This window comes from Dromiciops gliroides, chromosome 3 (assembly GCF_019393635.1).
Source record: "Dromiciops gliroides isolate mDroGli1 chromosome 3, mDroGli1.pri, whole genome shotgun sequence".
Taxonomy (NCBI): Eukaryota; Metazoa; Chordata; class Mammalia; order Microbiotheria; family Microbiotheriidae; genus Dromiciops; species Dromiciops gliroides.
This window is the reverse complement of record NC_057863.1, coordinates 664,475,452-664,499,999: the sequence shown is the minus strand read 5'-3', so window position 1 is coordinate 664,499,999 and position 24,548 is coordinate 664,475,452.

Genomic DNA, 24,548 nt, shown 5'->3' with positions numbered 1-24,548 from the left:
CAAGTCACAAATCTCCTCACTTCAAACACAATACTGTGGGTTTGTTTTCCAGAGAAGCTAAATTCAAGAGACAGAAACTGGCAATAAAGACTGCTTTTGAAGAGAAAATACAGACCTTCCTCAGGAACATCAAAGAGATTTGTGCCATGGTGAGAGAGTCCAACTCATGGGGACTTTTCCTGTTTGAATTTGACAAGGATTTCTACAGGGTCTGTGTGTGTGCACTATCCTGAAAACTGGGCAGATAGTCATGTCAAGATTGGAATTAAAGAGAAGAGTAAACTGAGGTCATTCCAGGAGCATGATCAGATTTCTTAGATTAACAGAGGCATGCTGGCTGGCAGCAAAGGAGCCGATGGTTTGCCTGCATCTAAGCCAAAAGCCAGGAACAGATGGACAGCTCCCCCTTTTAGGTTTGGGGGAATACAGAATCCTGTCTTTGGCTTTTAAAGTCCTTCCCTGCTTGGCCCCTTTCCAACCTGTGCAGTCTTCTTATGATTTACTTTTCTCCAAGTAATCTGAAATTTAGCAACCCAAGGCTTCTTGCTGTTCCTCAGACACTACCCTCATGTCCTACCTCCATGCTATCTCATCTCTCTTCTCTCTGTCGGGAATGTTCTCTCTCTCTGCCTCTACCTCCTGGCTTTCACCTCCTACAGGATTCAAATTCTCTGTTCTGAAAGAGACCTTTGGTAGGGTGGTCAGCCCTCCCCATCCATACCGCACCCCTGGCTAATGCCTTTTGTTCTGAGATTATTTTCAGTTTGTGCTCTATACATCTGCTATGTAGAATATTTGGTGTGTTGCTTTCCAATGGAAGGTAAACTCCTTGAGGGCAAGGAAGTGTGTTTTTGCTTTTCTATGTCCCCAGATTTCAACAGTGTGACTAACACATGATCAAGGGTTTAATAAAGTTTCTTGAGTCTCTGAACATAACATCACTTCATACACATGCTCCCAATCTCTGATCAATAGCCATCTGATTTGTTTCCCACCAGGATAATATGGCTCTGTGTATAGAAGATTTTTCTTGCTTTTGATGTATTTGGAAGATATATGCCCAGGACCTGAATTAATGATTCAAAGGGCTTGGCCATTTGAATGGCCTCCCTTTTGTAATTTCAAATGTTTTCTCCACAACTATCAGACACTTTTTGTTTTTTCTAATGACGTGTAAAGAATTGGCTTATCATTCCACATCTTTTCCAATATGCCTGTTCCCATATATTATAATTTTTAACAATTTTGATTTGAATGAAATAAAAAGCCAATTACTTTGGTTGGAATTTCCCTTCCTCTTCATGATGTAGTGTATTTTTTCATAGGGCTGTTGATGATCTTAAATTCTTCTTTAGAAAACCACTGGGTAAGAACATTATCGGATGATTGTCTACTGAAGGGGAAAGGGATGATATTAAAGACTAAAGTCTTATCAGGTTGTATTAATTCTTTATATTTCTGAAACAATGAATTTTTCTACCTAAGAGTTTTTCCTCTTATAAGTTGTACTGAGTTTCTTCGCACAAAGTTTGTTGATAAAATACAGTTAAATTATTTATTTTTCTTTTATAATATCCTTTAACCTTTCTATGGCTATGATTTTCCCCAAAACAAATCACATATCATGTATCTCAATCATATATAGGAGTTTCCTTCTATTTTACATGATGTTTGAATATTGTTTTCTTATATTAAGGCTAAGGATACCTCCAGACCTTGTCCTATTAAATTGTATGTGACTCAAAACCTACCTTGTGACTAGGTGCGTTGCAGTTTTTCTAGAATAAAGAACCCTACTCCTATTCATTTGGGCACTTAGATTGCTTGAAGAATGGATTTCTGGATTCCCTTCCTTCTAAGGTTTGGCTTATCCATCCTATTCCTCTCATGGACCTTTCTCTTTCTTTTTTAAACTATGACCAAAGAATTTGATGAGGACTGCTTTAGGGTATAGTTTTTCATGAAATGGTGGCCCTTTTGATCCCAATTTTTTCCCCCAAATTTCCCAGTGAAAATCATCAACAATGTTTTAATTGTCAAACCTTATGGCTTTTTCTCAGATTTTGTATTCCATTGACCCTCTCCCACTTTGGACACAGTTCCTTTCCGCATCCTATCTCTTCCCTCCCCACCCCACTTTCATGATGCTCCTTTCTTCCTGCTCTTCCTCCTACCCAGTTGTATACTTCTCATTTCTCTAGGTTGGATTACCTTTCATTTCCCACTCATTAAGAATGGGTGTTGGGGGGGGAGGGCAGCTAGGTGGCACAGTGGATAGAGCACCAGCCCTGGAGTCAGGAGTACCTGAGTTCAAATGCAGCCTCAGACACTTAACACTTACAAGCTGTGTGACCTTGGGCAAGTCACTTAACCCCAATTGCCTCACTAAAAAAAATAATAATAAAAATTTAAAAAGAATGGGTGTTGGGGGCAGCTAGGTGGCACAGTGGATAAAGCACCGGCCCTGGATTCAGGAGTACCTGAGTCCAAAACCGGCCTCAGACACTTGACACTTACTAGCTGTGTGACCCTGGGCAAGTCACTTAACCCTCATTGCCCCCCCAAAAAAGAATGGGTGTCCTCTGGCCTTCTGCCCCTTGTAGTATTCTCTCTTCACCCTCTCTACAGCTGATTTCATCACACCCTTTGAGTCAAAGATTATCCCTCTACAAAGACTCCAAAATCTATGGATCCAAGCACAACCTTCCTCTTGAGTTCCAGACACAATCAATCAATCAACATGCATCTCATGCTCAACACATCCAAGTTATTTTTGCACAAAAGCTGTCATTCCTTTAGACTTGTTCCTTCTATTGAGGACACAGTCTTCTTTCCAATTACTCAGCTTTCTTCTTTCAAAGTTATCTTTGACTCTTCACTTCACCCTGCTTATACATATAGATCATCTTTTCAGTTATCAAATCTTGTCATTTCTACCTTTGTAATATCTCGGGCAATGATTCCTTTCTCTCTATTCATAGCAACACAACTACTTCACCTGGTTTGTGTGTGAGGGTGTCTTATCCCTTCTTGCCTGGACTATTAAAATAAGATTGTTTTCTAAGAAATTAAAAGTTTTATTGATAGTTTTTTAAAAAACTGCCACAATTAGGTCTAATGTCCTACCTCCACAAGATCTCTGTATATGTCACAAGAAATAATACTTTTCAATAATAAAAGAGAAGGGGGGAAAGAAAAGCACAATTAACATAAACAGTCAATGCATTGAAATTTTTTTGAAAATAACAAGCAACTTTGCACATTCTGGTTCCTTGCATCTTGCAAAAGACTTGCAGAGTGAAGTTCTTTTCTTGTCTCTTTTTTTTTTCTAGTGAGGCAATTGGGGTTAAGTGACTTGCCCAGGGTCACACAGCTAGTAAGTGTTAAGTGTCTGAGGGTGAATTTGAACTCAGGTACTTCTGACTCCAGGGCCGGTGCTCTATCCACTGCGCCACCTAGCTTGCCCCTCTTATCTCCTCTTAAAGTCATACTTGCTCTTCAAAAAGTTTGCAAAATTATCTACATTTAACAGCAGAAATTAAAGAGAGGTTATGGCAGATGTGTTGATAGGATTTCCTTTCTGTGTTTTTTAATTTGTACTGTTGGACATTTGCTTCCATATATTTTTTAAAGATGTTTACCCTGTACAATGTTGGTAGCATGAAAGCTTTTGACCTGATGACTCTCTCTTGCTTGGAATAAACTTTTTGGAAGTTGATTCAAAGTCCATATTGCATTTTTTACAAGTTCATTCTTGGAAAGGGGTTGAAGAAATGATTATCTACTACAGAAATCCTTTCCACCTAAAAAGTAACATCATCAGAACATAAGTTCAGAGCAGCTCACAAATTTGATTTTGAACTTTTGAAAAAGTATATTTGATTTTGCTTTTTCTAAAAACCTTTTTCTTCCCACAGGAAATAAATGATGCTACAGAGGATGAAGACTTTGATGAGAAGGAGGAGAACATCTCCACAAAGGGTATTTATGGTTCTTCCATTGTGGCATCTCTCTGGAAAATCAGGTACACACATTTACTACTAATGGAATTTCAGAATAGTAGACTCTCTTCAGGAAACAAAGTATCAAGAGCCTGGTTAAGTTACCAAAATGACAGTGTGCCCCACCTATGCTGCTCAGTCCGTTATTGGGAAGATATCAAATGGAATGTATACGCAAACAGGCAAAAAGAGAGCTTATGTTCAAATACTGTTCGAGTAGTATTCTTTTGTTATTCCAAAATGTTGAGATGCTTGAATGACCTGACAGTTGAGTCTGTCTGAAGAAATTCTAGATTATCAACATAGAAGAAGAATAACAGAAATTGAAATCAATCAGCATAAGGACAAGAAAACATCTGGAAACATCTTTGTGAATTATCATGAGCACAAAAAACAAAACCAGAATAAGAGAGTATACATTAATTTGGGAAATAGCCACAGGGAAATATCTATGTTTAGAATTAAAAGAGAAATGTTATATAGATAGTGGTGAATGGACAAAATCTTAATGAATGACTAGTAAGAAGTTGACAATATTATATAGATGCCAAAGAATGGAATCCAGTATACCTCATTCCCTCAGCAGTATCAGTGGAAGAATTGTGACAGAAGCCAAACCTCTTGATCGCCAAGTAAGCATTTTGTCCACTTAAAACACACACAATGCTGGTTTTGTTTTTCCAGAGAAACTGATTTTAAAAAAGAAGAACTGGCCAGAACAGCAGATTTAGAAGAAAAAACACAGATATTTCTCAAGGACATCAAAAAGATATGTGCCATGGTGAGAGAGGCCAAATCATGGATACTTTTCCCATTTAATTTTTACAGGGATTTATTTGGGGCATGTTTGTGTACACTCCTGAAAATTGTGTGATAGAGTAAGGAGGATATAGAAAGGAAATTAAAGCAGTGACTCCAACTTGGAATTGGAGACAGTTTTGGTGGGTACCCCACAGCATCAAAAATAATGTTTTTGCAGAGAGAAAATGCCAAACCCCTTGTTTGCTATGAATTCTGAATTGGGGGAAATTTTAAAAAATATCATTGTAATCATATTCTTTTCAAGGGGCAACACACGCATATATATATACATATATATATACATATATACACACATACACATACACGTGTACATACACATACACATACACATATTCACTATTGTTTATAAGGGGCCTGTTACTTAAATCACTCTTCGTAGTTTCAACAAATTGAAACATTAATAAACATTGTAAAACTCATCACATCAATTGTATCGTTGGAAAGGGGTTTATAAAGTTTATTAATATAGTATGTATTTATAAGGTAGCAATTCTCAGATTCATACATACTTTCACCATCGACCAGTTCTCTGTAATACAAAGATGGGCATGCATGCAGACACACATGTATACATGCATACACACGCATGGATGCATATATACTTAATGAGCAAATGGTTCAGTAAAGCTTGCAAACATAACTACATCTGACAGAATGTACAACAATTTGCATCTGTAGCCAGCAGCCTCTCTGCCAAGGGGAGGGAACCATACTTGATTCTTTCTTTTCTAGCCTAAGGATAGGATTTTCCTAAACATTAAGACAATGGCAAACTTTCAGGATTGTTTTCATTTAAATTCATTTTGGTTATACCCAATATTTTCCTTCCCTCATTCTGCGTCAGTACATAAATGTTTACCTATACTGCTCTTACATTCTTCGAATCTGTCAGTTCCTACTACACTAAATTTTCCCTTCCAAGTTAGCGATGACATTTGTTTCAAATCTAAAGGCTTTTTCTCAGGGCTTATCTTTCTTGACCTCTCCACAAAATTTGACCCCATTGATGATTCTCCTATTCTCTTGGATAGGCTTTCCTCTCTAAGTTTTTGTGACACTGCTGCCACTTGGAACTCCTCTTTATCAGTCCATCTGAGTTTCCTTTTGTAGGCTACATACATTCAGGCACTTCCACTGAATGTGGATGGGTCCCCCCAAATTTTTTTCTGTTCCCTCTTCTCCCTCCATAGTATCTTCCTTGGTCATCATGTCAGCTCCCATGCCTTCAATCCTCACTCCATGTAAACAATGTCTTGTCAAGCCTGGTCATTTCTACCTTTACAACATTTCTCTTATATGTGTCCCCTTTTCTCAATCCACTCAGTCATCAATTGATGCAGGCCTTCTTTACCCCATCCCCAGGTAATTGCAAGAGCCTCTCCCTTCCTCAAGTCTCCCCTCCATTCAAATTCATTCTACTCTCGCCTCCCATAGTGATCTTCTAAAGACAGTGGTCTGAACATATTTCTTCCTATTCAATAAAATCTAGAGTCTCCTGGGTCAAGTATACAATTCTGTCTTTGGCTTTTAAAGACCTTCACCACCCAGCCCCTATTCCAACCTCTTCAATTCTCTCATGTTTTGTTCTCTTCTTTATTCTAAGACCCAAAGACATGGAGACCTCTTGTTCTCCCTCAGATACTACACTCCATGTCCCAACTCTGCTTTCTCATTTTCTGTTCTTGCTGTCTGGAATGTTCTCTCTATCTACACTTCCACTTCCTGGCTTTTATATCCAGCAATAACCAAATGCTACCTTTTGAAGGAGCCCTTTTGTAGTGACCCTTTCCTCTCTATATGCCAAATCTGGCTAATATTTTTCTTCTAAGATTATTTTCTATTTATGATGTACCCATTCACTAGGTATAAATTTTGATGCAGAGTTTTCTGATAGAATGGGAACTCCTAGAGGTTAGGGTACTATGTTTTTGCCTTTGTTTGTATGCCCAGAGTTCAGCAGAATCACTTACACATGATAAATGTTTAATAAATCCTTCTTGACTATCTCAACATATTATCACCTTATATTCATGTCCCAAGATTTGTTCAACCGGTCTTGGACCAATAGACATCCATTTTGTTTCCCTCCAGGAATGTGTGTGTGTCTGTAAGGAACCTCTCTCTCTTGTCTTTGATATCCTTGGAGTGTAGGTGTCCAGTAGTGGGATCAAAGATTCAAAGGGCATGGTCATTTTAATGACCTTGCTTATGTCATTCCTTTTTTTTTTTTGGTGGGGCAGTGAGGGTTAAGTGACTTGCCCAGGGTCACACAGCTAGTAAGTGTCAAGTGTCTGAGACCAGGTTTGAACTCAGGTCCTCCTGAATCCCGGGCTGGTGCTCTACCCACTGCACCACCCAGCTGCCCCTAAAAGAGGCATTTTAATCATTTTTTTTCTTATCAGTCTGAGAGGCAGTGTGGGATTTTATAAATGGCCCATATTATATTAATAGCAGTCAGATAGCCAGCCAGTCAAGAGTCAAAAGTCAACAGATTAGGCCCCCCACTTAGGTGAGGCACCAGATATTTAAAATATTTTTTACACAAGCAATCTTTCTTCTACTCACTTGTATTTTTAGGTTCCTTGCATAATGGACTTCTGGCTTCACTTTCTTCTAAGGTATTGATTATCAACTCTATTGTCCTCATCTTCCTTTTTTCTTTTCCATTTTTAACTAGGATCTAAGAATTTTGAAATAGGATGCTTTATGATATAATTTGCTATATAATAATGGTGGGCCCTTAGTTTCCACATTTTTTTCCATTTTTTCCATTGAAAATACTCCCGGGGGCAGCTAAGTGGTGCAGTAAATAAAGTACTGGCCCTGGATTCAGGAGTACCTGAGTTCAAATCTGGACTCAGACACTTGACACTTACTAGCTGTGTGACCCTGGGCAAGTCACTTAACCCTCATTGCCCCACAAAAAAAAAGAAAGAAAGAGAGAAAGAAAGAAAGAAGGAAGGAAGGAAGGAAGGAAGGAAGGAAGGAAGGAGGGAAGGAGGGAGGGAGGGAGGGAGGGAGGGAAGGAAGGAAGGAAGGAAGGAAGGAAGGAAGGAAGGAAGGAAGGAAGAAAGAAAGAAAGAAAGAAAGAAAGAAAGAAAGAAAGAAAGAAAGAAAGAAAGAAAGAAAGAAAGAAAGAAAATACTCCCAAACCTTTCAATTGTTGAATCTTATGGCTTTTTTTTTTAAGTCTTTGTAGATCCTTACCACTTTATCACTTTGGACACAATGGAATTCCCTTCCATACATGAATTCTCTCCTTTCCCACCTTTTATGATACTGATCTCTTCCTGCTTCTCCTCCAGCCCCCCTACCCAGTTGTACACATCTCAGTTCTATAAGATTGACTGTTCTCTAGCCTTCTGCCCTTGTAATCTTCTCTTTCTACACCTTCCTCAAATCTAAAGATCCAAGTACATTTCTCTTGAGTTCCATATCCAATCAATAAATCAACATGCATTTCATCCTCAACACATGCAAAATGACTTCCCCCAAAGTCGTCACTTCACTACTTTTTTGCTTCTATTGGGAACACTACTGTCTCTCCAGCTCTCTGCACTCAGCATGATCACAGGCTCTTCACCCTCCCTCACTTATATATCATCACATAGGTTTTCAAATCTTGTTGCTTCTACCTCTATAATATCTCTTGCAAGTTATTACTTGCTCTCTACTTACAGGAATACTACTTACCTTGGTTCAGGGTGCTTTCACCTCTTGCCTGGACTCCTGAAGTAACATTTTAAAAATAAAAATCAATAGCTTTTGTATTTCAATATCACCACAATTTCTCCCAGTGTTCCTCTTCTCTCTTGGAGATTCCAACCAAAACTTTAAGCAATATTTTAAACAGTAAAAGAGAAGAAGAAAACAATGAACAAAACCAGTTAATGCATTGAACAAAGTATGAAAATACTGGCAATATTGCTTTGCTAATACTTGGAGGGCATCTCTTCTCATGTCTCCTCATTGAGTTTTCATGCTTGCTCTTTAATGCTGCAAAATGATCTGCATTGAGCTGAAGATATTAAAGGAAAATTCCTGTAGATATATCACTAGGATTTCCTTTTGGTGTCTGTATGTTGGGCACTGACTGACTCCTGTGTTTCTTGGAATGTTTACCCTTTACAAAGTTGGTAGCCTGAATGCTTTGGAAATGATGACTCTTTCTCACTTGGAACTATGATATTTGAAAGTTGATTCAAAGACCATATTTCACTTTCTACATTCTGCAGTGGAAGGAGTGTTGAAGAAAAGATTGTCACCTCCATTAGAAATCATTTTGGCCAAAAAAATGGCATCAGAACTTAAGTTCAGAATAGGCTCAGTTTATTATAGAATTCCCAAATTTGCTTTTTTTAAAGACATATATTTTATTTCTCTCTTTCTAAAAATGTTTCTTTTCCACAGGAAAATGATGAATCTACTTCAGAAGATAACACTAGTAAAAAGGAATATATTAGTTATGATGTTTCAACTTTGACATCTATCTGGAAAACCAGGTAAACTCATGTACTACTAGTGGGGGGGATCAGAATGGTAGAATCTAGAACCTCCAGAAAACAATTTGACAATATCCTGGTAAAGTTAAAAGAATAACAATGGGGTGGCTAGGTGGTGCAGTGGATAAAGCACCAGCCCTGGATTCAGGAGTTCCTGAGTTCAAGTCCGGCCTCAGACACTTGACACTTACTGACTGTGTGACCCTGGGCAAGTCACTTAACCCCATTGCCCCGTAAAAAAAAGAAAAGAAAAGAAAAAAGAATAACAATGTATCCCACTTCTGTCCCTGTCATCCCTTTACTGGGAATATAGCAAATGGAGTCTATTATGCAAAGAGGTAAAACGAGAGGTGATTTTCAAATAACATTTTTAGTACTATTCTTTTTTCCTCCAAAAACCTGGTGATCAGCCTGAAAGGCCTGACAAGTTGAGACTGTCTGAAGAAATTTTCAGTTCTCAATATTAAAGTACAACAGCAGGAATTAAAATTGATCAGTATGAGGAAAAGGAAAATTCTAGAAAAACTCTATGAAATAATGTGAGCACAAGATAATGAAACCAGAATAAAAGAGTCCATAATACTTTAATAGCCACCCACAGGGAAACATAAATATTATGCAGTGACGAATGGACAAAATGAAAAAGGAGACACACAAGAAAATAACTGATAAGTTGTCAATATTATATAGATTTCAATGAATAGGATCAAATATATCTAATTCACTCAATTATAACAGTGGAAGTATTGGGATAGAAACCAAGTCTCTTGAAATTCAAGTAAGCATGCTCCCCACTTAAAACACATACTGTTTATTTTATTTTCCAGAGAAATGGAATTAAAAGAACAGGAGCTGGTAATAAGAACCACTTGTCAAGAGCGAGTGCAGAAATTTCACAGTGAAGTTAAAGAGATACAGGCCATGGTAAGAGACTAAATTCATGAGTACTTTTCCCATTAGAAAACCACAAGGATTTATTCAGAGTCTGTTGGTGCCCAATGTCTTGAGAATTATGGGATGTGATGAGGCTGTAGCAAAGGCATCAAAGCAATGCCCCCAACTTGGCTAGTGTTGGTGGTTTTGGTGGGAATCCCAAAACATAAAAACAAATGTTTCTGCAGAGAGGAAATATCACTTCCCTATTCCCAAGAATTCTATTTTTCACCAGTATAATTTTATTCTTTTCAAGTGGGAACTTTTATATACATACATATGTGTGTGAGATACACACACATACATAGAATTATTTCCAAAATGACTCTTTTAAAAATAATTTTTCCTAGCTACCACTATTTGAAACAATAATAACAATTATGAACTTAGCAGATTCAATTAATTTTTCGGGGAGTGGTTTATAAAGTTTATTGATGAAAGTATGTGCATGAATCTGAGACTGCCAGTGCCCCCCTGCAGGGGGTGGTTGCCAGCCGGATGCTCCTGGCCTCCCCTTGCACCTTGGCTCTTAGCACTGGGACGGGCACCGTGGGGCGGGAAACCCCAGCGTCCCGCCTCCCAGACCCATACCCTTCAACCTCTGCTTTCTACCCAAACCTCCCATCCCGTGCCTCATGCTCATGCTCGGCACAGCCAAGTCTTTCCTTCCCTCCATGTGGCCTGGCCTTCTGTCACCCCTCCCTCAAGCCTTCCTCTCATCCCATCAGTCCCTCCTTCTGGCCACTTCCCCAGTGTTTACTCCTTGCTCTCCACTCACAAGAAAACGACTTTTCCCCAGTGGAGGGCCCTATCTCCTCTTGCCTGCACTTTTGATTTAACATTGTTTTCTAGGAATTGAAATCTTTTATTGAAGGTTTACCAAAAAATGGACACAATGAGGGCGGGGCTGGGGTCCAAGGCCGGGAAAGGGCATGCACCCATGCACAGGCAGAGTACTTACCAACAGGTAGACAGGTACAGGGCTGGGGGTGGTGTTTGGAGCTGCAGAAGCTGTGACTCTGGCGTTTACCCTGCCTGGTGGAGGTGGTGGCGCAGGCCGCCCCAGCCCTGACACTCGGGGGCCAGGGAGCCATCTGCATCCTGGCTGGAGCCCTTGGGAGCCTGAATGCTTTACAAATAACCCAAAGCTCATATTGCACTTTCAAGGGGTAAGGAGAAAATGACTCTATTCTTCTTCAGGCATCTTTCTTGCTGCTCCCCACCCCCCCTGCCCATACACAAAAAAAATCATAACCAAAGTTCAGTGTAGGCTCAGCCCAAAAATCTGGCTTTGAATTTCTTCTTTCTAAAAATTATTTATTTTCTACAGGAAAACAATGAAGATTCAGAAAAGAAAAATATCATTGGAGTGAAAAACATAGCTGAGCAGGAAGATGCTATTTATGACTATCCGCTTCTAATATCTCTCTGGAGAACCAGGTACACTCATGTACCACTAGTTGTATTTCAGAATGGTAAAATCTCTTTAGTGTGGCAGTACCTCAGTCAAATTAAAAAAATATGTATTCCACCTCTGTCTCTGTTATTCCTTTAGTGGGAATATACTGTTGAATATTAAAATATAGCTTTTGTATCTGCCTGTCTCCTACAAACAAATCAGAGAAATAATCTTTAATCTCTCCTACAAAATTAATAAACAGATCAGGGAAATTATATCTTATAATTTCTCCTACTAACCAGATCAGATAAGATCATATCCATACCTGTCCTACTACAAAACAGATCAGAGACAGATAGAAATAACATAACATCAATTTAATATTTCATCCCAAGAAGAAAGATAACACAACACGATCATGTGGAGACTCCCCTCCTAAGAGAGAAGCTCAGAGACTCCCCATTCCCGAGGGTATATATGGCTTTAGTGCACTGGTTACAGGGCGTTGTCAGGTTCAATAGCATGATACAGAAATCAACCCAGAAGCAAAAAGCAGTTTAACAATTTCAGTTATTACAAGTATGGAGGAAGTACAGAAGCATCAGGATAACACTACAGGATTCCAGAAAAGGGTTTGGCAAGGAGAAGGATGCCCAGATGTTACCATAAGATAGGGACTTACTATTCTGAGGGAAAAGAAGTCACTAGGTAGGGCCTTTCATCTGCTAGCTACCTGGGTTCAGTTTCGAGTTCAGTTGAAGGACATTTTGCTCCTATTTATCCTATTAATCCAGGGTTTCATAAAAATACTTTTGGATAATAAAGTACCTCCATCAAATCCAGGTGATCAATATATTCATATTAATAATACCTAATGAAGTGCATTATGCAAATAGGTAAAGGGGACCTTATATTCAAATAACATTTCTAGTAGTATTCTTTTGTAACTCCAAAAACCTGAAGATGTCTGAAATGTTCAACAAGTTGAGACTGAAGAAATTCTTGATGGCCAACGTAGAAGAATAATACTAGGCATTAAAATCAATCAGTATAAGGAAAAAGAAAATTGTAGAAACATTTATATAATTGTAACCTTAACCCTACACCAGAATAAAAGAGCATGTACTAATTTAGCAACCACTCATGAGGCACCTACATGCTGTAGGGACCAATTTTTAATGCTTTGAGTTAAAAGAGAAATGTTATACAGAGAGTGAGGAATGGACAAACTGGTAAAGAGGACACACAAGGAATCACTGAGAAGAAGTTGTCAATTACTGCATAGATGTTTTTTTTGGGGGGGGGCGGGATGAGGGTTAAGTGACTTGCCCAGGGTCATACAGCTAGTAAGTGTCAAGGGTCTGAGGCCGGATTTGAACTCAGGTCCTCCCGAATCCAGGGCCGGTGCTCTATCCACTGTGCCACCTAGCTGCCCCTACTATATAGATTTTACTGAATGGAATCCAGTAACCCTAAATCACTCGACTCTTTCAGTGAAAGCACTGGATTAAAAGTCAATTCTCTTGATCCACAAGTTAGAAGTCACCTCACTTAAAACATGCACACTGTTTTGTTTTTCAGAGAATTTGCATATAAGAAACAAAGACTGGAATTTCAGAAAGTTATGGAAGAGAAGAGTCAAACGTTCTTAAAGGAAATCAAAGAGTTATGTGACATGGTAAGAGGGTTCAATTCATGGGCACTTTTTCCATTTGTATTACACAAAGATTTATTCTAGACCTGTTTGGTGCACTCTCTATTGAAAATTGTAGGGGCAGCTAGGTGCCGCAGTAGATAGAGCACTGGCCCTGGAGTCAGGACGACCTGAGTTCAAATAGGACTTCAGACACTTGACTCTTACTAGCTGTGTGACCCTGGGCAAGTCACTTATCCCCAATTGCCTCAACAACAGAAAAAAAAAAAAGAGAGAGAGAAAAAAAAGAAAAAAGAAAATTGTAGGATGTAGTGAGGAGGATCTAAAAAAGGCATCAAAGTAATGCCCTCCCCCCACCTTGGGGGCTGCCCAAGGCAGTTTTGGTGGGAATCCCAAAGCATAAAAACAAATGTTTCTGTAGAGAGGCAAAGCTACTTGCTTGTTCCTAGGAATTCTGATGTAGGGAAGATTTTTTTCAGCATTATGTTATTCTTATCAAGTAGCACCAGTAATAAAATGTTTTTCCCAAAAATGTCTATTATGTGGTAAATGAAATTCCAAGAGAAAATTCCAGGTATGATTAATAGATTTTTTTTTCTGGACAGTGAGGGTTAAGTGACTTGCCCAAGGTCACACAGTAAATGTCAAGTGTCTGAGGCTGGATTTGAATTCAGGTCCTCCTGAATCCAGTGCCAGTGCTTTATCCACTGAATCACCCAGCTACCCACTGATTAATAGATTATTTAATGAGGCTGGCAAATAATTTAAAAAGCCAGCTAGTGATGTTTCAGTGATCAAAAGATCCCAAGCAAGAGTTCAAGTTCACCTTAAATTCAATTGTCTTCTGGGCAGCTAGGTGGCGCAATGAATAGAGCACTGGTCCTGGATTCAGGAGGACCTGAGTTCAAATTTGACCTCAGACACTTGGCACTTACTAGCTGTGTGACCCTGGGCAAGTCACTTGACTCCCATATGCCCCGCAAAAAAAAAGAAAGAAAGGAAGGAAGAAACCAAGGACAGAAGGCTCTCCCTTGGATAGCTTCTCTGAGCTCTGACTGGCTCCTCTGCTCATGGAGTAAGCATAGAGGCCCAGCCCAGGCCTCTCATTACTTAGAAAGTTCCTGGCAGAGTTTCTCTATTTGAGCTAAATGGAAAGGTGGGCATTTTGCCAGAAAAGGGAATCTTACAGATCATGAAATGATATAGCATTAGAAATAATTTTCTGATGCCCCCTGCCTTTGATTCACTGAAAGGCACAATCTCCTCATTAAGTCACTGATCGGACCATTATAAAGTCTTAGTATTGATTCACCAGGATAGGAGACAAAATGACCTGAAGTTATTAATCACTTCCTCACAGGGTTTTGACCCTGATGGGAATAGCGTGGGGAAGAAGAGCGACTTGACCCAATGCATTGACAGGAACCCTTGAGGGAGTCCCCTTTGGTATTTTTTTTTTGGATGAGACAATTGGGGTTAAGTGACTTGCCCCAGGGTCACACAGCTAGTAAGTGTTAAGTGTCTGAGGCTGGATTTGAACTCAGGTCCCTGAATCCAGGGCCAGTGCTCTATCCACGTCTTATAAAGATCAAAGGTGCATGGGAAAGGAGTGAAAAGAGAAATTAAACAGTCAGTTTCTCAGGAACCCATTTCCACCGTCTGTTTCATCAGTTCATCATATCACAGGGCTCCGATGTCTCCTGGAGCGATTTGGTTTCTTAGAACATCTATCCCCTAATGTGTGGTTGGGTCTTCCAGAAAGCTCTCCTCTTAGGCATTCTGGGAGAGGCCAGTTCTCAGAGGAGATTCTTCTGCCATATCTACTTTTATGTTTCAGGTCACTTGTAGAGATGCTTGTTTCTTAAAAGCTCTTCCAAAATAGACCTCAGTACAGTTTGATTCAGTTGTGTGAGAATGGGAATGACACCCCCTGCTGAGAGGGAAGTTGTGAGCTCTGGCCATGAAAAGAAACCATGGGACTTTAGCATCCAGAAGTTCCATCTATAGAACCACCCGTGGGACCTGTCAATCAGAGCTACCAACCAATTAGCTTGGAGCTGTGTGTGTGTGTGTGTGTGTGTGTGTGTGTGTGTGTGTGTGTGTGTGTGTGAACAGCTCTGTTTCCGGTTTCTCAGCCCCTGAGGAGAGGGCCCCTTTGGGGTGTGAGACTTTGGCTTGGCAGCAGGGGAAGCAGAATAGGGAGAGCAAGAAAATCGCATACTTCCACATGTTTCTCTTTACTAACCCCTAATATACTTTAATAAATACTTAATGCCCAAAGATTGGTGCTATACATTTTCTAATTTAAGGTGACCACTCATTAGATTTTAGACATCGTAGCTAGAATTTTAGGCCCTTACAGATGTTTTAATTTTGCTTTGCCCATAATTTGGTCCTATAGTAAAAACTAGCTCCAACCATTTGGCTGTAATAAGAACATCAAATTAGAAACTCTTAAAGTACAGAATTTACATTTTCCCATACCCCATGTTTCCTCCTATTTTTATCTAAACCAGATACTCGATGTACACTGATGCCAACAGTAGGATGGTGGGAGCACCTAAAAGAATCCATGTTGATCTGCCCTGTCAATTGAGTCCTTTGGGTTGAAAATGCAATATTTAGGGGGCAGCTAGGTGGCACAGTGAATAGAGCACTGGCCCTGGAGTCAGGAGTACCTGAGTTCAAATCCGGCCTCAGACACTTAACACTTACTAGCTGTGTGACCCTGGGCAAGTCACTTAACCCCAATTGCCTCACTAAAAAAAAAAAAGAAAAAGAAAAAAAGAAAATGCAATATTTACCAATGTAGACAGGCAATTCTTAAAATGGCATTAACTCTATCATTTAACTTCTTTGTTGCTGTTCAGTTGTTTCCACTTGTGTCCAACCCTTTCTGAGGCCGTTGGGGGTTTTCTTGGCAAAGATACTGGAGTGGTTTGCCAATTCCCTTCTCCAACTCATTTTATAGATGAGGAAACTGAGGCAAACGTAGTTAAGTGACTTGCCCGTAGTCACACAGCTGTTAAAATGCCTGAGACCAGATTTGAACCCAGGAAGATGAGTCTTCCTGACACCAGATATTATCTCATCTTGTTATTTTCTCAAAAAATTTCAAAATTTCATTCTAGCTTTTTATTTAGTTATGATTGATCACAGTCATACCGATTAAAATGAAACAATTCATTTTCATCTCTATGTATATTCCCAAATGGTATCACACAGAATACTTAAGTAGTCATTCCAATTATTTAGTGTTATTCTTTTTTCTCTTTCTCTTTTTTTCTTTCTTTCTTTTTTTTTTTGCAGGGCAATGAGGTTTAAGTGACTTGCCCAGGGTCACACAACTGGTGTCAAGTGTCCTAGTCCAGATTTGAACTCAGGTCCTTCTGAATCCAGGGCAGGTGCTTTATCCACTGTACCACTTAGCTGCCCCATTTAGTGTTATTCTTGACAAGGTCTGATTTTTTTCAAGCGCTTCATATTAAAGGTTGTCTATCTTCAGCTTTTCCAGTGTCCCCAGTTTAAAGTGGCAATCCCCCCTTTGGGGGTATGCCCTATCATAATTATCCTAACAATTTAATAACCACTTTCGGATTCAGTTTCAGGACATATTTCAATTCAATCAAACCTGGGTTTTATAACTGCTTAGGACAATGTGGAAGACCTTGAAAATTTCTAGCAGAGCTTCAAGATGGAAAACTCCATTATCATTTAATTCATTCTTTGTTGTTTGTTGTTGTTGTTTTGTTTTTGTTTTTGCAGGTCAATGAGGGTTAAGTGACTTGCCCAGGGTCACACAGCTAGTTAAGTGTCAAGTGTCTGAGGCTGGATTTGAATTCAGGTCCTCCTGAATCCAAGGCCAGTGCTTTATCCACTGCGTCATCTAGCTGCCCCCATTTAGTTCATTCTTAAAGTTACATAATGATCTTCTCAGCTCCATATAATCTTTTCTCTTTACCTTCAAACTACACAGAAAGCCTCTAATTTGGCTGCCTCTTGTTCTTATCCCCTGCTTTGGAGCCTAGGAACTTCCAGCTGCATATCATACTTGCTCAATTTCTACATTAGCTTCATTCTAATCATCTCCCAGGCTACCCTCACTTAACTCCATTTCTCTGCTCTAATTTTGGCTCATGTTATTATAAAAAAAAAAACAAACCCAACATCAACAACCAGCACCCATTGACTTGCTAAAACCTTACTTTCTAAAGCAGTCTAGTTCATTTCAACTCAGGTGATTTTTTAAAAAACCAATTTACCAATAACAATGAAACTGTCACATTATTGCTTGATTAGGTTTTCCCTAGGTATTAAATATGAGGTATTCACTAGGAAAATAAAGCATCTCAAATCTTTTTCAATCTCCCAGAAAGAGAAAAAAAAACCTGCATTGTCCATTCCATGTCCCAATATAAGGAAAAGTCTGGGGGACAAACCCCTAAAAAAATCCATGACCATATTCTTAGTAATTGCAAAAATCTTCAGGAGCCCTCAGTGACATATCCTCTTGTTGAAGCATTCTACATTCTCTCAGCCCTAGTTATAGCTTACAAAGACCCTGGACCCATCAGGTGACAATTGAGGGCAATTATGTTGATTGGAAAAATCAACCCAAAGCATCTTCCCCAGTTAAGTTGTACTTAGTCTCTTTTCTGTTTATCTTGTCTTCACTTTCCAGACTCTAAAGAGGTTAATAGCCTGTAATGCCCAAATCAAGAGAGTTGTATTTTTCCAAGCTTAACCGTATTTCTGATAGATTTTTTCCAATGCTAACATACATTCTTCGCATTAATTGATGGCACTTAAGGGAAACATTTTTCAAAGTAGACCTTAAAGGACCCAAACTTACCTTTTGCAGTTTTACACACATTGCCGTCATGTTAGATATTGGAGAGGTTGTAGGGCTAGCTACAGGTTTCCATAGGAGATCTACTCCTCAATACTTCTTCTTTTTTTTATTTTTGTGAGGCAATTGGGGTTAAGTGACTTGTCCAAGGTCACACAGCCAGTAAGTGTTAAGTGTCTGAGGCCGCATTTGAACTCAGGTCCTCCTGAATCCAGGGCTGGTGCTCTATCCACTGGGACACCTAGGTGCCCCCTCCCTAATACTTCTTAGGAGGATTTAGGTATAAGGAGAAAAGGATTCTCTAGAAAGGGGACTCGTGGAAGCCATGTCAGGGGTCCTCTGGGAAGATGCTGAGGCTCTCCTGAAACTCCATGCACATTTTTTTCTCCTTTGCATCCTGAGAAATGAAACTCCCAGTCGGTAAACAGTAGTAGTTAGGATGTGCAGAGACTGGGGGAGGAGAGGAAGGAGGGGAAAGGGCTGCAGCCTGCAAAGGCAGCTGGGGAATCTCAAGAGCTCTTGGAGCTGTGATTTCCAGAGCTGCTTCTGAGTAGATGTGGCAGCATAAAAGCATTGCTCAGAAAAGGACAAGGCAGGGTAGTGAGGCAGGGGTGGAGGAACTGAGGGAAGAAAGGGGACTGGAGAGGCAGGGGTCAAGGTGGGCTGAGAGGCCAGAGGCCAGGGAAAAGAAAGAGGTGGGGTGAGAGAGAATAGGCAAGAAAGAGGGCAAAGCAGGGTGAGGGAGCTGGGAGGAATCTGGGGAAAGACGGAGCTGGAGCCAGCAAATGACAATTTGAGTGGCAGCATCAGTCCATGTGCTTCACAGATGCTCATGTGTAGTAGTTTGGGACTTTTGTTCATTCTAATTAGCCTTAAATTAGCCTTTCAGTTTCTGATCCTTAAAAACCTATGAAAAGGGGGCAGCTAGGTGGTGCAGTGGATAGAGCACCAGCCCTGGATTCAGGAGGACCTGAGTTCAAATGTGGCCTCAGACCCTTGACACTTACTAGCTGTGTGACCCTGGGCAAATCACTTAACCCCCATTGCTTCACCAAAAAAAAAGAAAAGAAAAGAAAAAGAAAGAAAAAAAACCTATGAAATGGCCACAACGATGCCTCAGCTGAAGTAGGTGGTGTTTTAAACCAAATATCCCAGAACTTAATCCCCTGGTTTTTGTTTTTTCATCTCTGGCTCGGTTGACAATTCTCCATTTATCCCATACTATAGTTTCTCTAAGGGAGTACCTTTTGCCATGTCTTACTATTTTGTCTGTCTCTGTCTGTCTATGTGTATAGATAGATCTATATATGTCAATATATATAGGATTATTTTTAATTTAGAAATTTATCCTGTTTAATCCACAATCTTTATATAGTTTTAGTTTAAAAAAAAGAAACCAAAATTTTAAAAATGATGAAACCATGACAATATCCAAAATTGAGAGCCTTCCATTTTTTTTTTATTTTTTTAAATTTTTTTACAGGGCAATGACTTGCCCAGGGTCACAAAGCTAGTGTCAGGTGTCTGAAGTCATACTTGAACTCAGGTCTTCCTGAATCCAGGGCTGGTGCTTTATCCACTGTACCACCTAGCTGCCCCTGACCCTTCCATTTTTCAAAAGCAAGTGTTCTAGCAACTGGAAGAACCCTCACAAAACAAGGATTTTAAATAGGGCAATGATGCCATTTCACAAACAGAATTTTCTGTATCTGAAAGGACCTTTCTCTGGGGGGTGAGGAGGGGTTGTGTTTGGTGAAGAGGACAGGGAAAAAAGAAATTCCTGTGTTTCAAATCAACTAGTTAAATCAGTACAAGCCCAGGGCATCCTGCCCAATGGCTTTCATTTGTTTTCTGGACTGTCTTAAGAGTTCTAATCTTGATTTACTTCAGCAGAGAGGACAGCAACAGCAAAGAGTGTGGCATTAAAAATGCTTCTGTAGACTTCTGGGGTCCAGTGGCCTCTCTTCTGGGGAGCTTCAGTTCTTAAGATTTCAGTGTAATTTCCACCTCAGACGTTTGGAGTGGTCAGTAGAAAGATGACTGAGAATGTCCTTCTGAAGGTAGAATCGAGGGACCACTTGTGGTTTAGTTTGGGTGGCAGATCAATCCCAATTGAGATATCGCCATCAAGAATTAAAAGTACACATAAAACCCCCTAAGGAAGATCAGAGGTGTCCCTTGTCTTCTACAAATGAGTTCAAAGAGCCCTTTTTACTGAATCAGAGGTGTGGCTATCAATAAGTTCTGTCTGGGGGAAGCTAGTGGATGCAGTGGATAAAGCACATTGGCTTTGGATTCAGGAGTACCTGAGTTCAAATCCAGCCTCAGACACTTGATACTTAACTAGCTGTGTGACCCTGGGCAAGTCACTTAACCCTCATTGCCCTGCCCCCCCAAAAAAACAACAAACAAACAAAAACAACAGAAATAAGTTCTGTCCTCTCTGTTCAGAAAACAAAACAAAACTCAAAACCTGTGAAGCAAAGGAAAAAAAAAAGGAACCCAGAAGTAACCTTTTCTCTCAAAGTCCAGAAAACATTCAAGTTGCTGTTTTCACTTTAGTCACTGGTTCTCTCTTGAGACTATGCTATAACAAATTGACTCAGCCTGTAACCTTCATTCATGAATGCAAACATACAAAGAAGCATACCTATGAATATCAAGAAGAATCGTGAATGACTTAGTGATTCTCACTATTTACCATTCAATAAGTTTTGGTGTCCTCTAGCAATATTACACCTCCTTGTACCTCTCACTGCTGCAAAGACAACCGACTCTGTCAGAGTTGGTTCACAGTCTGTGTTACATGTTCACAGGTCTGCCTTGCAAAGGGTACTGAGAAAAGAAGGGTTATTTCCTTTAGAAATCTTTCTTCCTTGGAAAAAATATTATTGAAATATAAATTAGTGTAGTCTCAGCTTAAGTTTTTAGATTTGAATTTCTTCAGAGATAAATTTTCTCTCTCAAAATGTTTATTTTCTAAAGGAAAACATCCATGGGAAGGAAAATATCACAATGGAGGAATATGTAATTGAAAAGAAAAACATTTATAAAACTTCGAGACTATCACGTCTACCACGAATTTGGACTGTCAGGTAAGCTCATGTACTATTGGTGGGATTTCAGAATGGTTCAATTTTTGTTTTGTTTTGTTTTGTTTTTGTTTTTTTGTTTTTAGTAAGGCAATTGGGGTTAAGTGACTTGCCCAGGGTCACACAGCTAGTAAGTATTAAGTGTCTGAGGCCGGATTTGAACTCAGGTACTCCTGACTCCAGGGCCGGTGCTCCATCCACTGCGCCATCTAGCTGCCCCATGGTTCAATTTTTTAGGAAACAATGTGGCAGTATCCTGGTGAAGTTACAGAAATAACAGTATACCCCACCTTTTCCCCTTTGTCATCTATTCCTTTGTCGGGAAACTATCAAATGGAACGAATTAGGCAAACAATTAAAAAGAGAGGTTATGTTCAAATAATGTGTCTGGTTACCATTCTTTTGTTATTCCAAATGCCTGGAAATGCCTGAAAAGCCTAACAAGTTGAAGAAATTCTGTCTGAAGAAATTCTAGATCATCATATAAGAACAATGACAGGAACTGAAATTAATTCATATAAGAAAAAGGAAAATTCTAGAAACATCTCCATGAATTAGTGTAAGCACACAAAATAAAACCAGAATAAAAGATAGAGAATAATTTATATACTTTGAATTAAAAAGCAAATGTTATAAAGAAAGTGATGAATGGACAAAATATTAAAGGGGATACTCCTGATAACAAGTTGTCGATATTATAAAAATGTCAACGAATGGAATCCAATATACTTAATTCACTCAGTTACATCAGTGAAAGAATTGGGATAGAAGCTAAGACCCTTGATGGCCAAGTCAGCATTCTCCCCCCTTGAAAAACACACACTTTGTTTTTGTTTTCCAGAGAAACTGATTTCAAAAACCAAGAAGCGCTAAGAAAAACCATTTTGAAAAAGAGTACTCAAAGATTCCTTGAAGAAATAAGAGAGATATATGCCATGGTGAGAGAGTCCAATTCATGGGCGCTTTTCCCATTTGTATTCCACAAATATTTCTATTTGTATTCATACTCTTGTACAGTGAGTAAAATGTAGAGAAAAGGATAAAAACAATGCCTCCAAATTGGGATTCCTGGCAATTTTGGAGATAATGCCAAAACAGAAAAGTAGATGTTTCTGCAGAGAGGCAATGCAAATCCCCTGTTCCTAGCAATTCTGAATTAGGGAAGTTTTTTGTCCAGGTTTGTCATATTATTCTTTTCTTTTCTTTTTTCTTTTATGTGAGGCAATTGGGGTTAAGTGACTTGCTGAGTCATACAAGCTAGTAAATGTTAAATGTCTGAGGCTGGATTTGAACTCAGGTCCTCCTGAATCCAGGACTGGTATTCTATCCACTGTGCCACCTAGCTGCCCCATATTATTCTTTTCAAGTGTCAATAATAATACCTATTTACTATTGTTTCCAAAATTACTATTACTTAAAATGAATAGCTATTCCAAGCTTCAATAATTGGGAACACTAGTAAACATTGTGAAACTCATCACATCAATTTTTTTGTGAATGGAGGGGAGTAGTTTATAAAGCTTATTGATATACTTTGTTATCTATAAAATGGTCATTCCAGATTCATCCCCATACTTTTGCCATTGAACCATTCCCTTTAATACAGATACATGCATACATACATGCAGATAAAGAAATCACACATTAATACTTTATAAATAAACAGCTCAGCAAAACCTACCACCATAACTGTATCTGACACACTGCAGTGTCTTTACCAAGTAGAGGGAACTGTATTACACCTTTCATTTTCTAAACTCAGGTTAGGATTTTCCAATACGGCTATTTAGAGAATAGCAATCGTTTAGCGTTGTGCTGATTTCCAGTAATTTAATTATAGCTCCTATTCTCCTTAACCTCTTTTTGTGTCAGCTCATGAGTGTTTACCTGGCCTACTCTACAGTCTTTGGGTTGGTCATTTCCTATAGCAGTTAGTTGTACCTCGCCAAAGTTACCCGTGACAAAATCTAAAGGCTTTATCTCGGTTCTTCTCTCTCTTGATCTCTCCACAGCCTTTGACATCAGGGATCATCCATAGGATAGGCTTTCCTCTCTGGGTTTTTGTGACGCTGCTCCTATATGAGACTTCTCCTTTGTGTTGTCTGCTCACCTGAGTCTCTTTTTGCACAATCTGCGCCCCCAGCCCTGCCTCATGCCTGGGTTGTTCCCCCACGACTTTGTTTTCTTCCTCCTTCTGTATTATCTTCTTTTTCTGTGATCTCATGCTTGGCCGTTGCATGGGTTTCCACGCATTCTGTGAATCCTCCCTCCATGGAAACCAGCATCTTGTCATCTCGCCCTTCACAACATTTCTCTTATATATTCCCTTTTCTTTACTCACTCAATCATCACATTGATGCAGGCCCTCTTCTCTGCATCCCCAGATACGGCTCCCTTCCTCAAGTCTCCCTCTACTCCAATCCATTCTACCCTCACCTGCCAACATTTGGGTTTGATCATATTTCTTCCCTGTTCACTAACATCCAGAGGCTCCTGGATCAGGTTTCCAATCCTGCCTTTGGCTTGGAAAGTCTCCCACCAACTGGCCTCTGTCCACGCTTTCCAATCTGCTTATACTTAACTCTCTCATTCCTCTTGAGATCTAGAGACTCTGGGGCTCCTTGTCCTTCCTGAGACACCACCTCCCTATCCCAACTCCATGTTTTTTCAATTTCTGTTCCCTCTGTCCGGAACATTCTCTCTTTTCACATCTACAGCCTGGTTTTCACATCCTACAAGATTCTACCTTCTGAAAGAGTCCTTTGGGGGTAGTGACCTTTCCCCATCCATACCCACACTGGCTAATGGCTTTCTCCTGACATCACTTTCCATTTATGTTCTATGTGTTTAGGGAACACTATTTTAGCATCGACTCGATTCACCTAACTCTCACCTGTGGCTGCAGGAAGCTGTAGCATTCACAGTGACCACACTCTGGTAAATCATTTTAGCATAGGGGACAAGCCAGGTTGAGGGTAACCAAGGGTACTCAAACCCTTTGGGAAGTTAGGGGCATGTCTACCTCAAGCATGTAAAGAAATCCACTGGGCGAATGGGTAGACAAGAACATCTTGTTCCGTGCAGCTGAAGCAGGCACTATGGAGTGCTTCGAGCTTGGTTAGCCATCAGAGATGCCAAGGTCATGCACTGCATCCCAAGCCATTGCCAGTCATCTTGACTTTGTCTTGCCACTGCACTCCAGTGACTCTGGAAGAGAGAGGGTAAGGCTGATGACTTTACACAGCTCTTCCTCACTTAAATCCAGTTCATGAATGAATCAAAAAAACAAGAGTGAA